Here is a 15,656-nt window from a genome sequence, read left to right on the forward strand (position 1 = left end):
GAAGGAAGGAAGAAAGAGAGAGAGAGAGAGAGAGAGAGAGAGAGAGAGAGAAAGAAAGAAAGAAAGAAAGAAAGAAAGAAAGAAAGAAAGAAAGAAAGAAAGAAAGAAAGAAAAAGTAATGAAATCTCTAATCCAGTTAACTCTCTGCTCAGCGGGGTCAAAAATTCTCAACTTTTCCCCCAAGAGTTTGCAGGTACATCAGCAGTTCCAAGTGATGTGGCACATAACATACTGGTCTTTGTGACTTTGGACAGGACAGTGACTGCCAGCATCAAAATCCAACCCCACATTTGATCTAAGTCCAGCTTACAAGTTATCTCTAAGCTCTAAATTGCTAATATAAGACTGTCTTCAGGGAAGTTTATTTGGAAGATCATCTTCTCTTTCCTTCATCCCACACAGAGATGCAATGAAGGGCCACATCCCTCTCAAGCATGGAAATAGACACCCTTACATGGCAAACCACATAGACATTCTCACCGAGCTGGTTTCTATCTGGGGAAAACGGTGCTGAAAGCTGGAAGACTGATACTTTAACACCTTCCAAATTCTAGCAGCACAAAGGGAACTTCAAAACTCCTTAAGCTTGATTAATTGACATGCAAGTAAGAAATGGAAGGTTTGTCCAAAGGAATAAAACCCGACTTTAGGGCAGTGCGTAACTGGGACAGGAGCCACAGACTTCAATTCATACAACAAAAGTTAAAAGATAGAAAATGAAACAAAGGAAGGAAAGGCAAAGGAAGGAGTGGGGAGGAAAGGAGGAGGAGGGGAGGGAAGGGAAGGGGAGGGGAAGGAGGAAGAAAGGGGGAGGGGGAAAGAAAGGAGAAGGGAGAAAGCAAATGGAAGGAAAGGGAGGAGGAACTGGATGGGAGAGGAGGGATAGGAAGGGATAGGAAGTGGGGAGGGGACGAGACAGGAAAGGGAATTTGGAAGGGGAGGGGGAGGGGAGGAAAGGGGAAGGAAAAGGGAGGAGGAGGGAGAGGGGAAGAAGAAAGGGGAAGGGGGAAGGCAAATAAAGGGGAACAGAAATACTGGATGGAACAGGAACACTGGATGGAACAGGAGGGAGAGGAAGGGAAGGGAAGTGGGGGTGGGGGAGGGAAGTGAGGAGAGAGATGGAAAAGGGGAGAAGTCAAAGCCCAGGAGATTTTGTGTGGATATGCAGTACTGACAAAGTGACTGGGTCCCCTTTCTGCTCAAACAATTAGGGACACTAGACAATCTAGGCAGAAAAGCTTCAAGGTTTGAAAATGGTATTCCTAAATTGTAGATGACTCACAAACCCTCTGGATTTAACAAATTGCCTTGTTGGGCCTTAGCTCTCTGGCTTGCTGAATGGATGTGATAGTAACAAGTATGTAAGTCAGAGAGTAGGCAAAATGCCATGATGAGAACAATTATGAAAAAAAAAAAACCACAATTACACACAAAGTTTAAAACTTTGAGGCAGGAGAGACAGCTCCATCAGTAAAATGTGCCCCAAAACCCATGTTTAAAATAAAAGAAAAATGTCAGGCATAGTGGCACATTCTTATATTCCCAGAACTAAGGAGGTGGAAACAAGTGGATCCCTGTAGCACATTGGCCTCTAGAGTATTAGAACCATAACATCACAGACCCTTAGATCACCCCCTGTATAGAACAGTAGCTGGCACTAATCTGATATTCAGCAAAGAGTTGATGAATACATAGAAAAAGATCCTTTACCCCTGAATAATTCACCTTACTGTTGACAACATTTACGAAGCACAGGGCTGTGCCAACCACTCTTCTGCATGGTCGCACACATTTTGCAACCAAATTGAATGGAACAAACTCAGAAAAGCGATGGTTTTAAAAAAGCACATAAAGCCACAAAGCTGCTAAGTCTGGAGCCGCGTGTGAGCCTGTGTGCACATGTTCTGGGTTCTTATCAAGCACTTACTACATTGTGACTCTCCCCTGAGCAAGAAATCAGACATAGGGAACTTCTGTTGTCTGGGTAAAGACACGTAATTGGGCAGGGAGACAATGATAACCAGTAGACACATGCTTCCCTGCGTCTAAAATCCAGGTCCCTTGCTAGGTTGTGCCTCCCCAATCTCTACCTCAGACATCCTTTTCTTTTGGACAATAACCATCAAAGAAAAGAAATGTAAAGAGATACCATGTGTACCAAACTAAAGCTAAGTAGCTCCAGTAAAGCATAAAGAATAAAGCCAGATAAAAGTGTTTGCCCGGAACACTAAAGATGTCCTGTTCCAAAGCCTAAATTGGAAATATTTGCATTTGGCTTGAGTGCCCTGTAGGCCCCAGGCAGGCAGCTCATGGGCCTTCCACAACACAGACACAACTCCAGTCAGGGCACAGTCATGAAAACCAGCTCTCTACCAGAAGGCCTGAGGTGTGGATGAATTAAAAGGCCTGGGTCCCTGGCTCCTGGAGATGGCTAGACAAGGCGAAAGCATATGCCTGCCTGACTGGCAGCAGCTCTCCCTGGCTGAAACGAAAGCATTGACACAGGCCAAGCAAAGCTGGCAATGACAGTGGCCTTGGGCAGAAGCCATAGCCAGCCAGCCCCAGCGTGGGGCTTCCCTACAGACAGCTCTTGCTAAACAAAGGATGATGGTGGGAAGAGCTGTGCATGTCCAGCCTCCAGGCCTGCATGGAAACTGGAGAGCTGGGCTGGCTTAATGGAAGACTAGATCTGCTCCAAAACCTTAGGCTCTGAGTATGGGGTGCAATCTGAGTCGTTTCCTGATGACTCTTCTCTGCATAATGGATTTGTGTTATAAAGGAATGTATGCCCTCAGGACCAAATTACCCAGATAATTGAAGATGGAATGAGGCTGGAGATGGGGAGGAGAGGGAAAAGCCTCAATTACAGGGGTTTCTCTGACACCCTGAGTGAGTTCAACACTCCAATTCACAAGAGCATTTCATCTATGGCATCACTGTGGCTCTGTAGGCTGCCCTGGTAGGGAAGGCAAATTCAGCGACGTTCTCTAGCTCAGCTACGGAATGCCAAGTCCCCTTTCCTGTAGAACCCAGACCTGGCCACATTTCACCAGCCCCACATCCCCAGGATGAGAGTCTTGTTCTCATCTCATCTCACATTTCCAAGTAAATCTATAAGATCTCATTAAGTAGGACACTGGAGGCCTAAGAGTAAGATAGAATAGACTAAAGCCAAAGGCAGCCAGGACATCCTTCAAGCTCAGACCGACCTGTGGTCATGGCCAAGATCTGGATAGTAACCTCAAGAATAAACAATTGATGTTCTTCACAACTACATAGTTGCTTGGCTCTCCTTCCTTTTTTTTTTCAGGGTCAGATAGGGCATATATCCACTAAAACTTCCTGTTTGGGAAACTTAATTCCCAAGCTCCTATGTTTATGGTTTTTACAGGTAGTTCTGATGAGATGCTAGTTGTGAGTATAGGCACCCTGTGATGGCTTCTTAAGATAAGAGATGCAAGCAGGGACATTTGCTCTCTCTCAGTCACATGACACCACCTGCCATGTTTTTGAGAGGCAAGAGGGACTTTGTGAGATGACAGAACCATGCATGCCACTGGACTTTTCAAGTTTCAGAGCTGTGAGCCAATTGTGTTGCTGTAGTTTATAAGGCACCTACTGGTCTCTGGTATTTTGTTATCACAACAGAAAACAGACTATGCAAGCAAGAATGGCCTACCATCAACGGAGTTAGTAACACAACCTTCTGTGAATGCGTTAAGGGTTTTTCAGGTTAATCATGTTACATCTGTCCTGACTTGATATCAAAGGGCAGTGAGGTCCTGTCCCCAGAACACTTTTTAGCTTGCCTTTGGGATCAATCACCATAATACAAGAGTAAAATCCTTAGACAGATGAAGTTGAACAAAGTTTTTGTAACAAAGAGTAACCCATGATTCAGCAGCCCTTAAAACAGAAGAGGGTCCAAGAACTCTTAGCTAAAGTCAGGCAGCACATATTTATGGGTAGAGAACCAAAGTACAGAACAAAATAGCTACGATGGTCGTGTCGGCAGGTGGGTTCACTTTGCACATGCTCAGATGAGTAGTTAGCTTAACCATGGCTAACACCCAGGTATGGGTTATAAGGGACATACTTCTAAATTAGGTCTAAGTCCTGATATCTGTCACAGTTCAGTGTGTTAGAACTCAGGGAGTGGAGATAGCTTAAGTAAATGCTAAGGCCTGCCCTCAGTGGTACCCCCCGCTTGTTTAACACTCAGGGGAAGAATATAGGAAATGTCAGGGTCTCAGAAACTCTCATAAAACACCCCTCCTCCTCTGTATGCACCTCTCATCTCGGCTGCCTTTACTGCTTGCTCTACGAGGTCAAACAAGGGACACAATAAAAGCTATTTTAGGAAACTTGTCCATGATTGAGTCCAGATTTATGGAGAGACTAAAAGAGCCCCATTGCAGAATTGTTCTTTACCTGAGAACATCTGATTGTGTTTATGAGGCTCATTTTGTCAATATTTACATAATGAAATGGACAAATGCATAAAAGTCAGGGGCTCTCAAGTAAGACTGCCGTGAGGTAGTTGAGCGTGGACATGGTCACGGATGGGGTGGGCAGAAGATAAGCAAAAAGACCTGGCAAGACACCCAGCCCTGGCTGGCTTAAGGGAAGTGGGCCATGAAGCAATGAAGGACTGGAGGTGGGGTAGCTGGAAGGTGGTGAGTAGCCTGGAAATAGGTGTTAAACCACTTATTCAAGCACTCCCACAAATGGCCTAAAAGATTTTCCCAGCATCCTCCGGATCTCTATGAGTCACTGTGGGATAGCAGCGAGGTTTGGAGTTGAGTTATAACCATTCACCAAAGCTTTTTCCTGCAGAGCATGTAAAGGAAAAGGGCTATGTTGGTAAATTTATTGACTATTTCATTAGATCAATATGGAATATGATTTAAAAGGCTTTGCCTGGGCTCTTTAAATCTATTTAATCAAACCAATTAATAAAAAAACAGTAAGGAGCTGAAGTACATCATGTAAGGTGCATCATAAATATATTCCCTTACGTGGGCTTTTGATCTCACCCAGGTAATTAACAGCTTTAGTTAAGTCCAGTCATTCCTTCATGCCTGGCTATGGCCATAAAACCCCCTAGGCTGTGTGTAGCGCTTGGATTTATTATGTTTTTCTTACTGCAAGAGCGTCTCTCACATTCTATTTCTCTCCCTCCTTGAGAAAGTTTATGTAGCCATTGCTTTCACAGCTGTCAAGACAGCTACATTGGCTGGGAAACTCTGTCCCTGACCGTGTCAGGGTACACACTGCATTTTCTATCCATTTGAGAGACTTCATCACCCAGAATCAGACCACTTCACACTATCTCTTGGAGTAGGGAAGTTAAAACATCTGGAATTGCTTCCCATTCACTACTTGGCTACTCTTGGCTCCTTTTCCTTCCTTCCTTCCTTTCTTTCTTCCTTTCTTTCTTCCTTCCTTCCTTCCTTCCTTCCTCCCTCCCTCCCTCCCTTCCTTCCTTCCTTCCTTCCTTCCTTCCTTCCTTCCTCCCTCCCTCCCTCCCTTCCTTCCTTCCTTTTTTTTTTTCTTTCAATGAAGCAGCCTCTCTGTTACTACGAGTGTGGATCCTCTTAGGAAATCGGAGGACAGAAGACCTTCCTCCGTGAAACCATTCAGGATCCACTTTTCTCCCCAGATTCTCATTTCAACAAACATACTCCCACCCTTCCACCTGCCAGCCCCTCTCCCAGTAGCCCAGACCCACTCTTTCTGGCCTGGAGGCTTTGTGCCTCCCACTAGCCAGTGGTTTGGGGAGAAGGAAGGTAGGGATCATTGGAATCTTTATCATGAGATTCCAAATGAGACTGAGCTTGTAGCTTTGTTCTGGATGCCTGTCAAGAGAACTGAGGCTTAGAGGGGACACGCTTGTTTTCTCTAAGCTCGCTTCCATCCCTGTTGGACAACACACTTGATAAATATTGTCACCAGGACGATTGCATGCTGGGCTCCTTCCGTTAGCTGAGGAAGCAGAGCCTGGGGTTGGGGGGATGGCAGAAGGGATGTGCCAGCAACAAAATCCAAATGGTCCATTGAGAAGTGACCTTCTTAACTAAAACACAGAAATTTTTGGCAAGAAGCTGGGAGCATGAGACACTGTTTCTGACATGGCTTGCTTTCTATAGGCAACCAACTTCTATTCATATGTCCAAAAATCATGGGCAGCTCACAGAAGGGAATGAAGGAGCTGATACCTGCTTTTTTTGACCCCTCAGGCAAGAATCAACAGCAGTCTTTATTCCTCTACTTAGTTTGGTCCAGTTCAGTGAGCACTTGTGTCTACCCTACGAGGTCCGGTTGGGAAAGAAACAAATGTGAATGAAACACAGACCAAATACACGGATTTTTATCGTCTTTGTGGGAGACAAAGTGAGCTGACATGAAATGCTTGTGCTTAATGATAACATCTTTCCTCTTGACCCCTCCCCACCCACACACACACATACATGCATACTCAGGAGCACACACATAAGCACATAAGCCTGTTTTCTCATTGTTCATTCAACATGTGCACACGTGTTAGGTATCTCCTCTACACTAAGAGCCAGGCTGTAGTGGTGTGTGAGAGTAAAAAGGCAAGGAGCTACTGTGGGCTCACTCTATCCTAAAGGAGCTACATGGTACTTACAAATAACTTTACAAACTTTACATCTTTTTATGAACTTACATTTAAAAATAAATGAGAGTCTAAATCAAACCACTCTATCATTTCAGGACATGCTGACCTGCCTGCCAATTCCAAGGTATACTGAAGTACCTATTTTATTTTATTTTATTTTATTTTATTTTATTTTATTTTTTATTTAATTTTATTTTTTGACATGGCTAAAGGCCTCTTTGATCTAAGTAAAAATCTGACTTTGACAACTTAAATATTAAAATTTGTCCCTCAAATTGTGACTGAGATGTGGCAGCTTGATATTGCAAAATTTCTGTATGTGCACGGACTCTCTGAGAAATGGGGCTTACACCATGCTGTTACATTGCTGCCTTTAATGAGCAAAATTTTAAAGAAATTCTTCCTTCTTAAACAGACACACCTTGTTGAGAAACAGCCTACCCGCTGCGGCTGTACTCTCCAACTGAGCCCTAATGCGTGGTCCCGAACAACAGTCTCCAGCATTGCACCCAGTGCCTTCTGAGCAGGGTGTGAGATGTTGGCATGGCAAGCATATTGAGGTAGACAGCCTGATTAATTCAGTTCCAGGAGTTGCAGGGGTCAGGGAGATGTGGAAGCCAAAGGTTCCTCAGCCAGTGAAAGCAGGCAGACTGGCTGGATTTGAAGCTCACACCAAGAAATGAACCCAAAATCAATGGCGTCTTGTCCCACGTATGTAATCCAGGGTTAAAATAAGTAAGCAGGTTGACAAATTCGCAAGCATAGCCACACGTACAGAGGGAATGGATGTGATATTTTTTGAACCTACCAATGTTCTGTCAGCCTCCTAGTTTCTAGAGGGGCCCATGTTGCCCTGTCCTCCAATCAAAGACACTCATCAAACGGAAGTGATGTTCTGCCTTTTGCTTCAGCTGCTTCTGTGCACCGGCAGCTCTGAGACACATAGTGAAGCGGAGCCTCGGAGAATGATGTGAGAATTCCCATCCCTAAAATTAGATTATTAATTTTTTATCAATTAAATGGATGAGAGTGGTGAAGAGGGGGGCGCTCTGCTCAACACAGCTCCACTGGGTGCCAGATGAAACAAGAAATCTGCCTGGGTGAGATGGGACAGAGATGGAGGCAGGGGAAAGCCACAGTGGTGATAACTAGCTTCCCTTAGCTTCAAACGATGGAAACCAAGCCCCTTCCCGGGAGGAGAAAGCAGAATCGCTCAGATTTCTCCTGGGGAGTCTCTGCTGCATCTGCCCTGTGGGCACTGCAGAAACCCCAGCAGCTCCCCAGCATCTGCAACTCTCAATTCTCCCACCTACTAAGGAAGAGCAAATCCCAGGAAATAGAACTTTGCAGCCTCCCTCAGAACAGATGAGAGCTGTTCTTATTCAGAATAATCTTGCTTAGAAAGGGAAATAGTGGCAGTACATGCCTGCGATCCCAATATGTGGGACACTGAGACAGTAGGGTCAGGAGGGCCAGCCTGAGCTACATAATATGTGCCCAGGTCAGCCTGGGCTACCAAAAAAAAAACCTTGAAAATTAATATTAATCATAAATAAAATAAAATGGAAACAGCTTCTATTGGGCAGGAGTGTACAAATGAATAAGGTTTTAAATAAAAGTATTAAGTTATGTGGAAAATATGCCATTTTATAATATGTTTTATCTTTAGTATTTACTCACGGGGCTAGGCAAGTGCTTTAGTACTGAGCTACATTTCCGGTGTTAAATACTTCTTTTTCCTTCCTTTCCTTTCTTTGATTCATTAATTCATTCCTTCATACCTTTTCTTCATGTTTCAGAAACAGACTCACACCATGTAGCTCAGGCTAGCTTGGAACTAGTTGTGTAGTCCAGGTTAACCTCGAACTCTCCAACTGCACCTTCTAAGTACTAGGATTATAGGCACATGCCATCATTAGCTAGCTAGACTCTACCTACTTTATCATTTTAACTTTTTTACTTTAATTATTATTACTCTGTGTGTGTGTGTGTGTGTGTGTGTGTGTGTGTGTGTGTGAGGGAGGGAGGTTGGACTTGAGGTTGAAGTGCTCAGGAGTCATGGCATATGTATGAAAAGTCAGGGGACAACTTTGTAGGGACATTTCTCTGCTTCCACATCCACGTGGGCTTCAAAGATTAGATGCACGCCGCAGACTTATGTAGGGAGAATGTCTATCTGCTGAGCAATCGCCTCAGTCTTTTATTTTAAGGAGTCATGTTCATATGTTTGCTTTTGCTGATAGGGACCTATAAAAACTCATCTCTAAGTTTTGAACAAATATTCACTAGATGCCTACCTTATACCAAAAATCTTAAGTCAGCACACTATTCTTTGACCTTTTATTTCATTCAATAATATGCTGTAAATTTATTTTCACAGCAGTACAAATCTACATGTTCATTTTATATAGACTCATTTTCACCACAATTCTAAAGAGAAACTTTGATCATTCACGATAATTTCTTTTACTGTAATTCCAATCAAAACACCTCTATGTCTTTCCCTACTTCTTACTAAGAAAAAAGATACAATAAGAAGCATTTTTAACACATCTTTGATTATGTCTTCTGGACAAAAGCTGTTGGAAATTTAAAGTGCCCCATGTTTATGCAGCAGCTCACGATATCATTCCAGTATCACAGTTAGACAACAATTAAGAGTCTTGATCTGTTTCTTTTACAGTCTGGGGCATGCATCTGTATTTACCTCATCAGTCTGAGAGGTCAAAGTTGGGCAGGTGAGTAAACTAAATGACAAGATATATCTGTAAATGAGATGAGGAGGGAGATGGAGGAGGGATGGAGGAAAGGAAGGCCAGGCACACTAGAACCAGAGTCTCACCAAGACCAAAGATATTTAGTGTTTCATACACATTAGTAAGTCAAATGAAGACCAGCAGACCCTGTCGCCATCTCCTTCTAGAGAAAAAAATATTCCTTGTAGATCAAAGTAACGCCTTTCTCACCAGGGTCCTTTCAGTGCCTAGCTCAGGGTTTAGAATATGGTCAGCACTGATAAACAGACCTGGATTTAGCGACTGGAGCAGTCAACACCCAGCAGACAGATTCCCTGCTTCTGGAAACCACAACTTACCCCCACCCTCAACTTGGCAATAGGAGCTCTGTCAGAAAGCTAAGATATTCATAACTAGTAAATTATATATGGTGTTGACACTGCAGAGAATTTCTCCTGTGGCTGGGAGAGATCGCCTCCCCCAAGCAACGTCAGATCCTTGAGCTGAAAGACTTAAGGAGAGGAGGGAGTAGACAAAGAGTCAATGTGGAGGAAGGGTCCTCCAGCTTTAGTGCTTTCTTTTCTCAGGATGTCCTTGCAACTTCATCTCCCATCTCTTCCTCCTCCCTCAGACACAGTATTACCTCACCCTCTGCCTCGTTGTCAGGAATCCTTCTTGGGCACTAACTCATATACACACACGCCGTGTATGTGAAGCTGCATTTCCACGTGGGTGGCTCTCGAAAACCAGCCATCCATCATGCATATTGATCATGGGGGTAGGTAAGGTATGAATCAGAGAGCAGCAATCACTAAATCAAAGATTTATACCAGTAAAAGAGCACCCAGGCAATTCATCAATACCACACCACACTCAGTGATTAATTAGGCCCCAACCTGACAGGGCACAATTAAGGCTATTTCAGTTAGAGATAGGTTCTTTTTCTTTTTTCTTTTTTTTTTTTTAATTTTATGTTTCTCCTCAGGAGGCCGAGAGTCTGTTATTCTATGGCACCCTGTACAATTCCACTGTAGCATTTATCAATTTATAAATATAGGGTTACTGACATGATTGTAGATTAAAAGTTTCCCTCTTCGTTATTCCATTTTGTCCAGGAAGGCTTAGCACTTGTGGCATCCAGATACGTGGTATGTGCTTTGTTCAGATATGCTGAATTGTATGCATTTATTGACAAGCTGGTTCTGACTCCAGAAACTCTGACACAACAGCTCTCACAAAAAGCCTTCTAAACGTTCCCATAGGTTATTATCCTTTAAAGGGGAAAGCAGCTTCTTTCTAGGCCAGATAAACATTTTGAGAAATGACTTAGCAGTAGATACTAAAGCTAAGACATCCAATTCTTATCACAACAATTCCAGTGCTGCCTCAAAGATTTCCGCAAAGGTGAGCTAAGAAATGTACATCAGACACTCGCTCGGGGCTGTTTGAAGGAGCATTGTGATGAATGGCCCTAAGTGGAAGCCAAGAAATTGTTCATCACCGAAAGGAAGTATGGGATGTTCAAACATTCTAAGACTATGCAATGATGAATATGAACCAACCAGAGCCCCACGCCATAATACAGCCAAATCTCACCAGCATTACATGGACAGAATAAAGCCAGACACAATGTATGATTCTGCTTAGGTGAAAGAAGTTCAAAAGGAGCGAAATCATAGATGGCATCGACAGTGGGAATAAAAACTGTCCTGTGACCACACATATGTTGTGACAAACACAGATTAGAGTGCATGAATACACACACACACACACATACACATACACACACACACACACACACACACACACACATACACACACAGGGTGGGGGAGAGACAGAGTAAATAATATATAGGAATTAAAAGATGTGGGTTGCTTCGAAAGTTAACATCTGGTGAGAGCATAAAGGAACCTCTCAGAACTGAAAAGTTTCCCTCTAGTCACTGAGGTATATGTAGCTCATGAAATTTCATTAAGGGATTTTCTGTTGGAAACCAAGACAGTTATGAGACCATTTCTCTTTCATGCATGTGTACGGAAATTTAAATAAATTACTGAAATGTGAACCTGTTTCTCCTTACTTCATTTGATAGAAGAGTTATAGATACCCTCATATACACTCCCAGGACCTAATCCAAATTTTACAAAGCATCCCTTGCTACAACTTCCAATGTAGGTCATCAGGGTTCAAATGAGAGATTAGATTCCAGGGCCTTAGGGTCCCTTGCAATCCTAAAAGTCTATGATAAGTGGACTTCTAGAAATTCATGGAAAAATTCAATGGCTAACAAGTGTGGCTTTCTGTGGCTAAGCTGGGCTGTTCTCAAAAGAGTGGAAAGAAGAACTTGGCCAGTTAAAGAGCTCAGTCTGTAATGTTCCTTACCACACGTGGGAATCCTGTATTTAAACTACAACTCGATGTATCAAAGGCAATTTATTTGCAACTTTTTAAGAAGTCACCATTCCAGGATCAAGCAAGAAGAATGCTGGAGTGGCTCTCAGATTCATTCTGTCATCTTTGGAGCTGACTTAATTCACTGCACACGCTGCTGACAACAAAGGCCGGGCCAACTGTCACACTGTCTTCCTCCTTGTATCCTAACACAAGGATCAGTTCTTTTCATGAATGAGAGCTCAGCGTACACCCCTCTCTCCTTGCAATCATACATGATTAATAACCTGGCCAAGTATGGCTGAATCCATCGGTCTGCCCACAGCTGGTTAGAGAATGTGCATGCCACAGAATCTTGGCAATGTAAGAAGAAATCAGTCCCTACCCTTCCTGAAGTATTTTCCCTACTCATATAAAGGAGCCCAAGGCAGGCTATTGCCCAGTCTTGTGTCTCTGACATTAGTAAGATGTGTCATAGGGCTGCTATAGGCATCTGGTCCCCATGAAGAAACAAAGGAATACATAGAGAGCGCGCTTGCATGAGAGGAATTAACCAACCCTGGAACTGACCTTCCTCTGAACTATTTGTTGTGATCAATTAACCCTTCTCCTGTAGAGCTGATGTTAATTGGTGCTTTGAGAAATTTACAGCTGAAAGCACTGAGATATATAATGTCACACGAGCACAAGTTTCAGAAGGAAGAGAAGGATGCTCTCTTTCTGGGATTTATTTCACAAATATCAAAAAAAATTTCCATATAAATGCTAACCTTGTCCTTCCTGCCTCTGTTTCCTTTCAGTTCCCATTGGCCACTCTCCAGTCGCATGGCCATTGCTGACCCAATCACAGGCTAGTGGCATTAAAACCCCTTTTGCCCAATCAGACCTGGACCACGGATCTGGGATTAAGATTAGTTGGCCATAAAATAAATGTCTGCATGGGATAGCGGTGACAGAATAAAGGTGAGTTCTGGTTGGAAGACTGAGTTGGATATTAGAAACCCATTTACCGAATCCATCTTATCACTACATACCTAATGTGTGCTGGGCCCTGGGCTTGCAGAGATAAGGCATGCTTAGCACAGCTCTACCTCAATCAAATCGAAGGCAGGGTCCTACCTTGGGCCCTATTTTTGGACTCTCGAAATCTCTTAAATCTAAACCAGCCCATCAGACATCTAACAACCGCACTTGGGCTCCCATCCAAACATGGATTTTGCTAACAAAAAGTTTATCTAAAGGAAGGTCGAAACATGCTTCTCTGTACTGTGTACAAATTTTGCCAAGCTGTAGAGGCCATCCCATGCTGGTATATTTAGGAGTGCTATCTTGCTTTTGACACAAACTTATAACACTCCTGTTTTCCACCAAACTTTCCTGAATTTACATCATCAGACTCGTGGAGCCTAGAAACTGACCCTCCAAATTGGGAAGGACGTTTTCTCCTGTTGGGGTAGTTAAGAAGGGCGTCAAATTCCTTCCTTACCAATAACTTGGTGAATCTTGGAAAAGTTGTCTAACCTTTCCATGCCATAATTTCTTCAACCATAAAAATAAGAGTAACTGTAGTTTCTAGCTGATAGGGGATGGAAAGGACAAAGGGAGCTGAGGCGAGAAAAATGCTAAGACAAGTACTTGGGAAATAAAATGTCGGCACAGTGGGTTTTAGCTATTCTTCCTGGCTCTCTTCTCTCCCACTTTCTTCTCTGACTCCATCGTCTCAAATCTACATCATCATAGTCAGCAAAAATAATTGACTGAGCTATTCTGCTCGGGTATTATCAGTCAATCAAACAGCTTGATCTCCCCCCACTCCACCCCAATTTGGCTAGACAAATTTGCCCTTCGGTATAATAGTTAACTTGGTCAATTAAATGGAAAGGAACGTATAATATTTATATGGTAATTTTCTCTATCCTGAGCTTTCTCTGGGGCCACAGGACTGATCCTCACTGGGCCTGGTCTCTGGAGTCTAGGTAGATTCGGTTTTTTCTTTTCTTTCTTTCTTTTTTTTTTTTTTTTTCAGACCATACTTCTGGCCTTGAGCCAGCATGTCTGCATGGTCTCAGAGCAGCTGAGCTCCAAGCGTGCCTTAGGGACTCAACTTCATTGACTCACAAAATCAAAATATACAAATCCCCCTTTTAAACCATGATATATAACTGGGAGAATATTGCCTCTCCACTGCATTAGGGTCCGCCCTATTACCTTATGGAATTACCCACAGTGGCAGAAATCCATTCACCTGATCCACTGACACCCTGGGGGCAGCTCAGATAGCATAAAGCCAATTGATAGATGTAGATTTGATATATCTTTTATGCCCAGAATTTATGTCTTCTGCATGTTTCATTTGCCATTCTGACTCATTTTATGCCACAGGAGAACTAGGGAGATTCAAAAGGGACCGGAAAGGCTGCAGTATGGAAGGAACAGGGTAGAAATCAAAATAGCCATTTTTCTTTCTGATCTCGGGCCTCACACCAGAGCACATCTGATCAGCTTTAAAACACAAAGAGATGTCTCTCCTTGGCTCCTCCCAGCAAGGAAGTAGAAGAAGAGGCACTCCACTGAAGAAATGGAAAACCTTTTTTCCTGCATTTTTACTGAGCCAGGTCCCCACTACAAAGCAAATGTGAACAGTAATAGACTGAGGGTATGCGTTTTATTCTCATGATGAGCAAGACTTAGTCACAGAATTCAGCTCAGATCCTGCTTAAACTACAATATGGGAAAGACAAGAGCTGTCTCCTTGGGCGTGTGCCCTTGACATTTGAGAAAGGAAAATGACTGAATAGAGACCTTGGGTTCTAACAAAGCTTCTACCTCCTCTTTGCTTGGCTAATAATAATAATAATAATAATAATAATAATAATAATAATATAAATGTGTGAGGATCATGGAGGATTCTACAACACATGGAACAGATCAGTCTCGTGATTATCCCTCTGAGGCCCATCATATGCCAATTTCTTTTCAATATCCTCATTCTTTAAAAAAATAATTTATACTAAATTATAATAACACACACACGTAGGCCATATTCCTTAATATCCATGAGGAGGTTCTAAGATCCCTATTGTGGACACCAAAAGCCATGGATCCACAAGTTCCTTATATAAAATAAATAATATTTGCATAGAGCCCATGCCAGGCCTCTTGTAGACTGGAATTCACCTGCAGATTACTTGAAATAATGTATACAATATAAGCAGTGTGTAAATTGTTGTAATAGGAAATAGTGGCAGAAAGCATTATTTTTGAATTTAATGTTGGTTGATTCTCCAGATGCAGAATCCACGGTCACTGGACTCGCAACTACAGAATCCATGTGCATAAGGATCCATGTGCATGTGTGCACACACCCACGGTGCTCACAGTAAACTTATGAAAAAGTAGTGTTCTTTTCTACATTCTACTGAACAGAATAGTGGATATGGGCGGTAAAGCAACTTCTGAATCATAAGGAAGGAACTGTGGGGAAACCCTGCTAATTAAGGTTACAGTCTACTATGACCAGATAGCTCCTTTGAGATCAGGGCAAATGGAAGAGTCCCTTTACCAACCGGGCTTCCCCTTCTCTGACCTTGTCTGGGGGTCCTGAATCCCCACACCCTCTACCTGGGGAAGGTTAAGTAGTCCTTGGCAGACCTCAGGACTTCCTCTTCTTCCTTCTAAGAACCCAGCCAGCAAGTACCTGGGATTCCGGGAATGCCTCTGCCTACAAATGAGGCATTCACAGAACTTTAAACTTAAAACATTTAGCCAACGACGTTCAGTTTATCCTGAACATTCCTTCCCACTCCCCAAGGTCCATATTTACCCCTGACTTACCCTGAATAGAGTGTATGCATACAAGGCCACCCCAAATAAAGGCACACACAAG

The sequence above is a fragment of the Mus musculus genome, chromosome 11 (genome assembly GCF_000001635.26).
Source record: "Mus musculus strain C57BL/6J chromosome 11, GRCm38.p6 C57BL/6J".
Classification (NCBI taxonomy): Eukaryota; Metazoa; Chordata; class Mammalia; order Rodentia; family Muridae; genus Mus; species Mus musculus.